At 40.9% G+C, this 13,307-nt stretch overlaps 1 pseudogene; it reads right to left on the reverse strand.

Moving 5' to 3' along the window:
* Positions 1-3,995: 3,995 nt before the first annotated feature.
* LOC149175976 (uncharacterized) overlaps positions 3,996-13,307 on the reverse strand; it is a 99,178-nt pseudogene continuing 89,866 nt past the window's right edge.

The following is a 13,307-nucleotide window of genomic DNA, read 5'->3' on the forward strand; positions in this document are numbered from 1 at the left end:
AGAGAAAAATGAAATAACATAAATAATTATTAAAATTAGGTTTAGAATCCCATCCCAGGAAAAAATATATTTGAGATTTATTAAATATCAACTATTCATTTAATATTTATTATTGTAAACTTTATATTTAAAATATTAATTTTGAAATAAATAAATATGTGAAATAATATATAACATATTTAAGGATAATGTATTATTAATTAGTTTAGATTCATTTTAATTTCGGATCTACCAAGCTCCAAGGGGATCAAATATTTTTCCACTTTAAAAAGGTTTGCATCTTAAGATATTTGATCCATTTGGACACTTTGTAGGAGTTTAATTTCCCCTTTAAATAGGTTATATTCCACATGAATACCATGGATCAATACCATGAGTTTTCATAAATCTCGATTTCAAAAACCACCTGTAATTTGACCAAACCAAATTATGCTGCCACTTAAGGAACAATCTTTAAGTAGTTGATGCACAAACCTAAAAACATTTGTTGCCATCCTTGTGTTTGAATAATGCTTGATAGTTCTTAAGTGTTTCTCTGAATTTTGGTTCTGCTAATTGAAGTGAAGAGGTGTGGCTTTGACTAACTAACATGCTCTATACCTATATCCTTATTATCGAAGTCACGATCATCGAGTCAAATTCAACCTCACGAACAAATCATGTTGAACATCAATTAAATAGTTGAGTGTGTTCTTTGTTTAGTCCACATAATGACCCAATTGCAGGTCGACTCAAACGTATTTGAGTAGTCTGAGTCGACCCGACTATATGGGAATAATCTGAGCGACTTGACTTGACATGCGATGTCTTTGGAATCTTAGACATACTCACAATCAACTTTCACATGGAGGATCACATACTTGTGATACTAGTACATTGTGAAGATGGATGTAATTATTGAACCCTTGGGGCATCCTTATGTGGATTGTAGATTCTAGGAATATGTTGAAATTTGACGGTCATAAGAGAGGTCAATTGTTTGACCTCTCCTAACCATCAGATTCTGGGAAATTGACATAAGTTCAACAATGTCATTCTACCCGAAGAGGATGCTTAGAGACTGATGTCATGGTGTTCCATGCTAGGGAGAAGATTACCTCAATATTCTAAGTGTTGTACTAATCAAAGTAGACTGAAAGTATAACGGTGGTGTAGCAACTCTACGAAAGATTATGTCAAGTGGGTACCCTCTGCCACATGCATTTCGAAATTATGGGAAGGGAAAATGCCTCAGTGACTTTTATGAGGTTGATTGATTATTTGTTTCATCTCCACCCTCTTTTGTCAATATATATCACTAGAAATTGCCCTAAAGGGTGCAAAGAGACGCTGAAAGGTTTTTTAAATTGAAGAACTTGTACTTTAGTTTCCATAATCAAGTAAATAACAATTGATATATTAAATTTAAGTTTTTTTAGTGTATTTTTTTTAATGTTTATAAATTATATTTTTGGTTTCAAATCTCCTCTCAATATTAGGATATAACATATTAATGTTTAATTGAAGAATTTATCTTTTGACAATGTTTATTTACAACATCAAGTTGTCAAAATATCTTATAAAGTTACTTGTGACTTGTACATATAAAAAACAATTCAATAACTGCATATGTCCATTTTGGCTACGTTCACCACCATATCGAAATCTGGATAAATGTTATTGCAAAGCTAAGACTCATACCAAACTTGATATGTAAAAAAAATGCATATATGATGAGTAACAAGGAAAAATTTAAATCTCTATATAAAATAAAATTTATTCATATTTATTTTGGGAAAAAAAAATATGAAAAATTGAAATAGAATATTTATTAAATTATTAAAAGAGAATAATTTAGTGACTACATGAATTTTGAATTATTTACTAAATTCTTTATATATATATATATATATATATATATATATATATATATATATATATATATATATATATATATATATATATATATATATATATATATATATATTAAACCCTTAAAAATCATTAAAATGATTGTGAAATATAACCATATATATTGACTTTATATACGTGGTTGATAAACAAACAAGTGATAAAATAATCTCCATACTCTAAACGGTGAACAAGTCACATCCAATAACAATGAACAATATTACAATGGTGAAGATACCATAATGGTGGACAAACCACAACAGTGAGCAAAACACCACATTTAAAAACAAAATATTGTGGAGTCCCCTATCTTGGCCTTCGATCCTTCAGAGGACTTCCAGTTTTTGAAGCCTGTGTCTAAGCACTTCTCTATGAACTCAATGAACCAGGATTTTTTTCTCTTTTAATTTGCTTTGCGAGTTTTACCATCTGGCAGAGACCATTTTTCCTACTGGAATCTTGGCTATCGACAAGTTGTTGATTTGATGAATTAGAACCTTTTTTTTGTCATTGTTCTAATCAGAAAATCTGGTAGGCTTTTTTAAGTTAGATCTAAAATTCTTTTTAGGAATAGGACCATTATCGATTCTAGTGGACAATGAATTCCTTAGTGGCATTCTTTTAGGAGAGTATGAGATTGATTGTCCTAATGCTCTAACCCTCTCTTAGAGGGTAGAAGAGTTGGACTAGAAGCTGCACTTGACAAAACACTTGCTTTTGAACTCCTCGATAAATCTTAAGATGACATTCTTAGAAAAGTATTTGATTCTTTCGGATATCTTTTGATTGTTTTATAGGAACTCAATAAAGGAAAAATAATGGCCCTGCAACAACAACAAAAAATATGCAAGCTTGCTCTGCCCAAAAGTTTACCACTGGCCAATAAATAGAGCCTAGAGCCCAACTGCCACTTGCCTTTGCATTGAATATGATTGAACTTGAGTCTTGAACGTTAAAGGTGAACTTTGACGCTACAAAGTTGGATGTTTTATTCCCTGCAATCAAGTAGGAAGGCTCTTATGAGAACTGAAATACGACAAAACTCATGTTAGGGAATAGGTATGTTTGAAAAAATGTGTCTTTGGTTCTTTTTCTTATTGGTGTTCTTGAAAAACCTTACTAAACCCATGCATAAACCTTCTGAGAAATCAGAGATAATGTGAAACTATGCTTTGAAATAGTACCGAATGAAATTATAAGTGTTTTGAGTCAATGAATCAAATGGTTTTCTAAGTTTTTTTAATAAACTAGTTAAATCAACTTAATTGTTAACTCATTTATAAAGGTTTTAAGATTTAAGTTAATAATGTTATTTTTTGGTTTTCTTCTGGTGATCTGATTTTTGTTGAGAGTTTGAGTTGAGGATATTTCATTGTTTAAATATAAAAATTAATTTGATATCTTGATTTTTTTTTTTTTTTAAATATATAAATTTAATAAATTATAAATACAATTTTCTTTATTTTTTTTCAAATTTCAAATTAAAAAAAATCAAAATATCTATTTGTTAAAAAACCTAAAAATTAATTCATCACTGATTGATTTCCTAGCTACTTTGCAAATTTGAAATCAAATCCATTGAAATTAATTAAATATGACATACAAATAAGATAATAAGTAACACAATTAACAAATTTATATTTTTTAAAATTATTTTGTTTAAAAAGAAACACACAATAATAATACTAATAATATTAATAAAGCGAACACATATTTTATTAAAATATTTTTAATAATGTTTTCTATATATATATATATATATATATATTCCTAAGTAAGCTTAAATCTATTGATGTAACATATGGTACAGAGAGTTCTAGGCATCAGAGTGCCGCCATACAGTCAGCAAGATATCAAAAATTGAGCCGCCCGCAAGGGGAAACCGGCCTGAGAAGCGTTTGAAAGCTGCCTCGCAAGAGGAAACCAGCCTTGAGTTAATAACAGTAAGCCAAAAAACTGAGCCGCCCACTAGGGAAACCGACTCGTACATAGATTAAGAACTGATTTAACTACAGAGATTAGCTTATACACGCTTAGATACACAGGCGAAAAAACCCGAAAAATGCTCAAAAGACTAGACATGATGGCGAGAAAAAGTAGAGGCGTTAGAGTCCATAGTCACTCGAGGGCGATTCCTCTTCAATTCTGCGCCACAATCCTTCCTTGTCATCAGGATCTGGATTGGGAACGCTTTGAGGGGCGTCATCCACCGCTTCACGCTCGTCTGCAGTTGTCCCGGTGTTTTGGAGCTGGCCAGAGCTGCGTTCATCAGGATCTGGATCGGGAACCCTTTGAGGAGTGTCATCCACAGCTTCACGCTCGCCTGCAGTCGTCTCGGTGTTCTGGAGCAGGCCAGAGTTGCTTTCATCAGCCAGGCGAGAGGGCCTCTAATCTACGGGCAGAGGAACATGGGGAATAGAAGGGGAGGCTTGCGGGTTGATAGGGGGCGCAAAAGACGGGGGAGAGGCGATGAAAGCAGGACGAGGTTCAATGTAATGGTGAGAGGCGAAGGTGACATTCCGCGGGGAGGGAGGGAGGCGACGAGCTTGGCCCCTTCCATGAATACGACGGGAAGCACTTTCGCTGGGACTGCGAGAGGGGGACGAGCCAGAGGAAGGGGAAGGGGAGGGATTAGGCCTGGCGCCTCCCCTGCGGCATCTCATACGGTGCCTCAGCTTTGGCATTGCAACACTGAAGTCGTGAGAGCCGGCGGAAATGAGAGGGGGTCCCAACAGAGGGAGGTGGGAGCGAAAGCCGAATAGAGCAGGGAGGAGCTGAGCACAGAACGGGCTGTGCGAGTGATGATATCCAGGGATGAAACTAATGCAGGAGGCCAGCGGGCAGTGCTTTCCAACCGTGGTGTGAAGGCTGTGCACTTCAGCTTCCGGCGAACAGCGAGAACCTACAGGCAAGAGCTGTCTCGACATGGAGACCGGCAGAGCACCACAATGCCAAAACCAAGCATCTGAATTCTCAACTGAGGACGGGGTCACAGGAGCCGGAGGTTTCATGTTGAAACTCTTGGTGTCTCGGCCTCCCCACCGAAATAAATGTCGCATAGGGTGACGGCCCATCAACTTAATTGTTCCAGAGGTGAGTACCTGCCTTCCGCCGGCGAACCAGTGGGCTTGCCACGCGCCCGTCTGCCGGATCGTAACCTCCATCACGTCAATGCCCACCCGCATCCGGGATAATGTTTTCTATATTATCTACATAATTAATTAATAAAAAATTTAATCATAAAATTTATATTTTAAAATTATTAAAAAATTAATTCCCAAAAAACCAAAAAGCAATTTACTTATCACTTCCAAATAACTTTACTATCTTACTTGTTAATTCTGGAGAGCATTCCTCTATGCTTATGACTATAATATCTTACTTATTATTATGAGAGAGCATTCCTCCATGTTTATGACTATTGATGATGATGATGATGATGATGATGGTTAACGTCCACTGAGACCAAATTGGTCTATCGGACCTACAATTTTCTTAATTTTTACTTGTCTGGCTCCTCGTCTTTCTTGGCGAGATTGGTGTTGTAGCTTTCTTTCTTTTCTCTACGGTCTTCCAACTTCCTTTGTCTTGCATCTCCTTCATCTCTTCTGGTTCTTGAGACATTGGTGTCTTAGCTTCGCGATCTATTGTGTTCGTTCTTTTGAAAATAGTCGGAGAAGAAGTTTGGTTTAGGAGATCTGCTTTGCTATTAAATGAAGATTTATTTTCCGCGGTATTCAAATCCTCATAACTGTTGATTTGTTGGGGCGGGCTTTCTCCTTGCTTGTTTTGAGAGTTGTTTCCTTCTTCCTTGATTTCTTGTGACTCATTTTCTCTAGAATATTCTTCTTCTTTGATGACAGTGTAGTGTTCTTTTTGTGCTCCTTCCCACCATGTAGATCTGTGGTGGTTTTTTCTAGCAAAATTTTTCTCAGAGGCTTTTGGGCAATTTTTGGCTAGATGCCCCATCTCAAAGCACGATCGACATCTGAAGAGGACACTTTCATAATCAAGCTTCTGGTTCCACACATAGTCTTTACTTGTTAGGTTTATTTCAGCTGGGAATCCGGCGCTGAAATCCATTTCCACACAAATGCGTGCATAGGTGGTTCTGGCATATTCCTCTGTTTCTGGGCACCTGCAGTAAAATTTCCCAATTGCATTTCCGATGGCTTTTAGCGAGGAGAGATTCCAGAGATGCAAGGGTAGGCTTGGCAATCTCACCCAAACTGGTGCTGAGGTTATCACTGCTGTAGAGGGATCGAATGATGGGTTCCATGGCTTCATGAATAGGCCTGATTTTTCCCAAAACCAAGGGCCGGAATCTAGAATACATTGTCTGCTTTCAGGATTTTCGAAATCTACTATAAAGAAACCTCTAGCACAGGGGTAGATATTAATTTCATCAGAAATGATAGGCTTCCATACCTCCGAGATCCAATTGTGGAGTGCTATCAGCCGCGGCCAAAAACCATTGAACCGGCAAATTAGGGCACTTTCGGAGAACTTCAAAGCTTCATCGAGTGAGTCCTGGACCACTTGGATAGTGGGAGCTGGGGCTTCACTCACGATATGGGCAGGAGATTGCCCTTCAGAGGCGGATGAGCCACCAGTTATTTTTGCGAAGCTCGGAGCCATATTTTACTTGCTCGTAGAACCCAGCCGCAGACAAATAAGACAGAAGATAAGATTAGATCTAGATCTGACTGTAGAAATTAGCCGCCTAGATCTAGCCTCAGATCTAAAACCTAGCCGTGAAATAAACTGTAAATGCGAGCAGGCCCCAGATCTATACTGCAGATCTGCACCAGATCTATACTGCAGATTCAATTCATGATCACCGTAGAACCGCAGACGAAACCGCAGACGAGATCTATGGGAGATAGATCGGTAGAACCGCAGACGAGAATGATCACCGATAGAACCGCAGACGGGAGATAGATCACCGTAGAACCGCAGACGGGAGATAGATCACCGCAGACGGGATCTAGAACCACAGACGGGAGATAATACCATACATCCTAAACCAGGACGGATCTAGAACCGCAGACGGGATCGGTAGAACCGCAGACGGGAGATAGAACCGCAGACGGGATCGGTAGAACCGCTATAATTCGCACCTTGTGAAGGTCATGTTTAATCCTGCTCACGTTATGGAGATAGATCACCGCAGACGGGATCTAGAACCGCAGACGGGAGATAATACCATACATCCTAAACCAGAACGGATCTAGAACCGCAGACGGGATCGGTAGAACCGCAGACGGGAGATAGAACCGTGTCTTTCATATATATATATGATGATGATGATGATGGTTAACGTCCGCTGAGACCAAATAATGATCTATCGGACCTAAAAAGACAAATTATGTATTTTGATTTAAGATTTTATTCCTATGCTCAAAAAGCTTGGAGAGAAGCCTCCCGAATTCACTATAATTTTGGCATTGTAAAAGGCTAGGAAGGTCAGTATTGTAACAAAGGTTGTGAAATTGAGATCTAATGTGGTTGTATGCAGGTCACTCTAAAAGGAAGTGGTTTTCATCCTCGATGCTCCCATTCTCACAAATATGGCAGATCCTTTCCATCCATGGCGTTTTAGGAACTACCCAGTAGGTGGCAAGGCCAACTTGTAGGCCACTTCTGCAATGCGCTGAAGTACTTGATATGGTCCGTAGAATTTGGGAGAGAGTTTCTGACACCCCTCGTCATTGATGATGTTTGCTTATATGGTTGTAGCCGTAAAAAGACCTGATCCCCTTCTTGAAATTGGCGCTCTAAGCGATGCTGGTCTACCTGTTGCTTCATGCGGTTCTGAGCTTGATGAAGATTCTCTCGAAGATGGGTGAGCATGGTTGCGCGGTGTTGTAGGAGTTGATCCACTGCTTGTACTTTTGAGCATCCCTTGAGATAAGAAGTAGGTGAAGGCGGGAGTTGACCATATACTGCTTCATAGGGAGTCATTTTAGTGGTGGCATGATAGTTGGTGTTATACCACCATTCATCCAGAGGTAACCACTGTACCCAAAGGTGTTGCTTTTCTAAAGTGAAACACCTAAGGTAGGTTTCTAGACATTTGTTGACGGCTTCGGTTTGACCATCTGTTTACGGATGATAGGAAGTACTGAGTTTGAGTTGAGTGCCTTGTATTCTGAAGAGTTCCTGCCAAAAATTACTGGTGAAGATCGGGTCGCGGTCGGACACAATAGAAGTGGGCATGCCATGCAATTTGAAGATCTGATCCATGAAAGATTGAGCAACAAAAGTTGGTGTAAAAGGGTGGGGTAGGGCACAGAAATGAGCATACTTCGACAGTCGGTCCACAACCACCATGATGACTGACTTGTTCCCTGACTTTGGAAGACCTGTAATGTAATCCATAGAAACCTCCATCCAAATTGATGCCGGAATGGGCAATGGTTGTAATGTGCCTGGTGTGTTGACAGTTTCCCCTTTGTGGCGTTGACAGACATCACATTCTGCTACGAAAGTAAGGATGTCCTTTTTCATGCCTGTCCAAAAAAATGATCTTCTGGTGCGAGCATACGTCTTCTGAAAACCCGAATGTCCTGCAATGGGAGATGAGTGCAATTCTGCCAAAATGCGACTTTTGAGGGTGGATGTTGGTGATATTACAACTCTGTCCTTGTAGCGAAGAATATCATCCTACCACGAGTAGCCCTTGGTGGAATTTGGATCTATCTGCAATTGAGAAATGAGTTGGGAGAGCCCGGGGTGTGAAAACCGTTCCCTGCGAGCCTCTTCAATCCATTCTAGAATGGGGAGGGAAATTGCTAGCAGAGTACTTTCCTCCTCAAATTGGCGAGATAATGCATCTGCTACACTATTGTCTTTCCCTTTCTTGTAAATGATCTCATAATCATATCCCAGCATTTTGGCTAGCCATTTATTTTGTTGTGGGGAGGATAGGCGTTGCTCCAAAAAATATTTAAGACTGTGATGATCTGTGCGGATTTGGAAACGTCAACCCAATAAGTAAGGTCGCCAGGTCTCGACTGCATGTAAGATGTCCATCATTTCCTTCTCGTAGGTAGATTGGCCCAGATTCCTCCCACTGAGTTGTTGGCTTGTGAAGGCCAACGGTCGCCTTTCCTGCATTAAGACCGCCCCAATACCTGTACCCGAAGCATCACATTCAATGACAAAAGATTTGGTGAACTCAGGTAGTGCTAAGACTGGAGTGGAACACATGGCATTTTTTACAGCTGTAAAGGCCTGTTGTGCTTCCTCATTCTAGAAGAATGAATTTTTCTTTAGGAGTTGGGTGAGGGGCTTCGCTATGCGACCATAGTTGCGGACAAATTTACGATAATAGCCTGTGAGACCCAAAAATCCTCTCAAGCTCTTCAAGGTCTTAGGTTGAGGCCATTCCTGCATTGCCTGGATCTTTCTGGGGTCCACCTTGACACCTTCACGCCCCACAATGTGGCCCAAATACTCTACTTCTGCCATGCCAAACGAACACTTGGACATCTTGACAAATAATTTATGCTTGCGGAGCAGTTGCAAGAGTAGATCTACATGCTGAAGATGTGCGGCCCAAGTTCAACTATAGATGAGGATGTCATCGAAGAAGACAAGGACAAATTTCCTGAGTTATGGTTTGAGAATGTGGTTCATAAGGCTCTGAAAAGTAGAGGGGGCATTACAAAGACCAAATGGCATGACCAGGAATTCATAATGGCCTTCATGAGTTCTAAAAGCAGTCTTGGGGATGTCAACTTCCTTCATGCGAATTTGGTGGTAGCCTGAGCGAAGATCTAGCTTAGTGAAGAATTAAGCCCCATTGAGTTCATCCAGCAAATCATCAACCACCGGGATGAGAAATTTATCTTTGACTGACAACTTATTGAGGGCCCTGAAATCGGGACACATCCGCCACTCCCCATATTTCTTGAGCACCATGACCGCTGGGGATGAATAAGGACTAATGCTGGGACGAATGACACCTGCTTCCAAAAGTTCCTTGATGATTTTTTCTATTTCATTCTTTTGGGTGAACGGATATCTGTATGGGCGCACATTTGGGGGTTGGGCCCCTGGAACCAAGGTGATGCTATGATCATGTTCCCCTCGCGAGGGTGGAAGCTCATGAGGCTTGTCAAGGACCGGCAGATGGTTATTTAAAATCTGTTGCATCTCAGGATGAATTGGCAGAGGCTTTGTTTCGACTGCCTGGATGGCATTAAATTGAGCTACAACTCCATGATTGCCCTTTTTTAACAATTTTTCCATCCTATGCGAGTTGATGATAGAGGGGGCTCCCGCCTGGAGTCCACGGAGGGTATGTGTGTAGTTGTTCTGCTTAAAACTCATATATAACTCCTGGAAATCCATTGTGATTGGCCTAAGAGTGCGGAGCCATTCAGCGCCGAGGACAATGTCGCAACCCCCCATGTGTATGGCAAACATGTGGGTTTTCAACTGATAATCCCGCATTTGAAGTTTGACATTTTCACAGCGGCCTTCACATTTCATTGTGCCTCCATCCGCAATTTGAACTTGGAAGTTAGAAACTGCTCGTACAAAACAATGCACTGCTTCTGCGACTTTTTGATGGATGAAATTATGTGTACTTCCACTATCAATCAAGACTACTACTGGGCGATGTTTAATAAAACCTCTGATTTTGAGAGTTTGAGGGGAAGAAATCCCTGCCAAAGCATGCAACGAAATAACTGGTTCGTCAGAGACATTGTCCTTTTGGTTGTCTTCTTCTAGTGGCTCCTGTTCCTCTAGTGGTGGATCTTCCTCTGTTGAGCTGTACACAGTGGCATCAATTTGAAAAAATTTGGGCTCCTTGCATTTATGACCGTGGGAGTATTTTTCATCACAATAGTAACATAGGCCTTCCTTTCTTCTTTCGGCCATTTCCACAGGTGACACCTTTTGGACCTTAAGGGTTTGAGTCATGTTGTGAGCCTGTGGGGGGTGACCTTTAGCGGAGAAATTTAGGCGACTGTATTGGGCTGCTAATGCACGTTCCACATTACGAGCTACCTTCCAAGCCTCCGTCCATGTGGGAGGGTGGTGCAGTAGGACTTGGGCTTTGATAGCTTCTTTAAGACCGCTGATAAAACATTCCGTGTAGAACACATTTGAGAGACCCCAAGTGCGGAAGGCTAAGGCTTCAAAAGCTGTAATATATTCATCCACTATACCAGTCTGTCGGAGCTTAGTAAGACGACCCAAAAAAGATGATTCCTGGTCAAAGCGGTCTTGAAGAGCTTTGGTGAATATGGTCCAAGTCTTAAAAGGTCCAGTGCAACGCTGATGCCATTCCCACCATTGCCACCTTTCATTGTCCAAGTACATGCTCCCCAACATAAGCTGAGTCACATCATCGAAGATGTGATTCAGTTTGCAATACTGCTCCATTTGTGCTATCCAAGCCGACGGGTGAGAACTGTCAAATTTATGCATATCCAACTTGGGAAGTCGCTGATTGGGTGGTGGGTGGGTGTGCCAGACATGAGGAGAGTGGCTAGACTCACCCTCATTATGTTCAGTGCCATTATACTCCTCCTCGTGGGCTTGCTCCTTGCCCTTCGGGACTATTTTCTCGACCATGCTACATAGTCTGGTAAGCTGAATGTGGAGGTTGTGCATTGATTCTTCAAGTTTGTCCATCCTTTCATTAGCCATCGCTTGAGCTCTAGTTTCTACCAGACACCAACCAGATGTTTTTGAAAATTGGGACCGCCTAAAAAATCTTTCACTAAGAAGTGAATGGTACCACCGTGCTCAGCTCGTCGTCCTGATTCTAATGGGCTAGATCACCAATAAGCACCCCGAAAGATCTCAGACTCTTTTTTTTTTCTTTTTTTGAAAACTCCTAATGGAGTTTTACTACTTCCTTATCAATACTGTAGTGACCAAATCCTCAAAATGTCAATGCGGCCAAAAGTCCTGCAAAAATTAGACCCCGGTATAGGAACCCTTCATGACGACTCCGATCTGGTGGATCTTATAGATCTGAATGGTGTATCTGATGGCGGAATAGACTGCTTCTGCAGATCTGATGGATCTAATAGATCGGAATGGCTGATCTGCGAACTCGAGACTGCGGGACTGATGTCTGCTGTTGCTGCACCCCTTTGCACAAGCGGATCTGGAAGAGATGCTGTGTGATCCCCCGATAGAAAAGGGAACTATGGTCTTGAGGAGTGTCAGGTGCTACAGATCGCAATATACATAAGGGTCTGGCAGTAGTACTCGGCCCAATGTTTCAGGGCTCTAACTAAGGAGGATCAACCGTACCCTTAGCCGTACAACCCGACTACCTTATCGTACGGGCGAGTAATCTCCCCGAGTATTGTTCTCGGTGTACTGTAGCCGCAAGACGGCCGACGGTTTATCTATGGTGAGGTTTCAAGGGAGGCTAGGGGGCTTCCGATATACCCAGAGGGTACGTGGAAGACAATCCGTGCACGGTTCTGTCTAATGCGCTACTACTCGAAGGGGTACCCACAGGGGTTACAAGGGAGTCCAACAGACGTGACCACCTCTTGTATTTCCTGCGTGCATGCCTCCCCAAATCCGCAGGTTTATGCGCTCAACGACAGATCCCGTGGTTTAAAGAAGCCGGAACACGTCTCTAGCCAAATTTTTTTTTTGCTAAGAAATGGAGATCCCACCGGCCCTGGAAAGTGCTCTAATACCACTTGTTATGCTCTTAACCTGCAAAATGATACCCAAATACAGAACATGCGAAGAAAAGATACCCAGAACACAGAATAGCAATGATTTTATTATTCGGAGAGTAATGTTCACTTGCCTCTTCAAGGGGGCAACCTCCAATAGAGCAGAGCTCGACTACAAAATAAGACACGATGCTCCTTGCAGGGAGTCTCTATCCTTTATATATGACTCATACATGCAATACCACGGGCCAATACCGTGGGTTTTAATAATACCATCTATCTAATACTACGGCCCATTTGCAACTAACTGTGGTTCCATCATTAATTGCGGATTAACCACTTACAATTATTAATATGGGCTTTATTGACTCTTGACTATGACGTGATCCCATTACATAAATAAGGGGGTTAGGGTGGGACCCTAACAATTAGAGCATATGATAGAGTGAAGGAGAATTATTTTACATACATGTTCAATTCAAATGGGGATCCTATGTTCGATGATCCAGAATTATTCGACACCTATGTTGAGAAATTTCCCATTGGGATTAAAAGAAAATATGTCTTTTATGAGATCCCATATTGGGATCATATTAATATTTCCCATTTACTAGATCCCATGTATATTTTTAAAAATGTTTCATCTTCTTTATGGAGGCACATGTCATCGAAAGAAAATGACACATTGGTTGTTAGGAGAGATGTTATTTATTCAAAAACTAAAAAGAAACGTTGGCCAAGATAAGAAATTTG

The sequence above is a fragment of the Pinus tabuliformis genome, chromosome 4_1 (assembly GCF_031772625.1).
Source record: "Pinus tabuliformis cultivar Carrire ecotype Pingquan chromosome 4_1, CPIR1, whole genome shotgun sequence".
Taxonomy (NCBI): Eukaryota; Viridiplantae; Streptophyta; class Pinopsida; order Pinales; family Pinaceae; genus Pinus; species Pinus tabuliformis.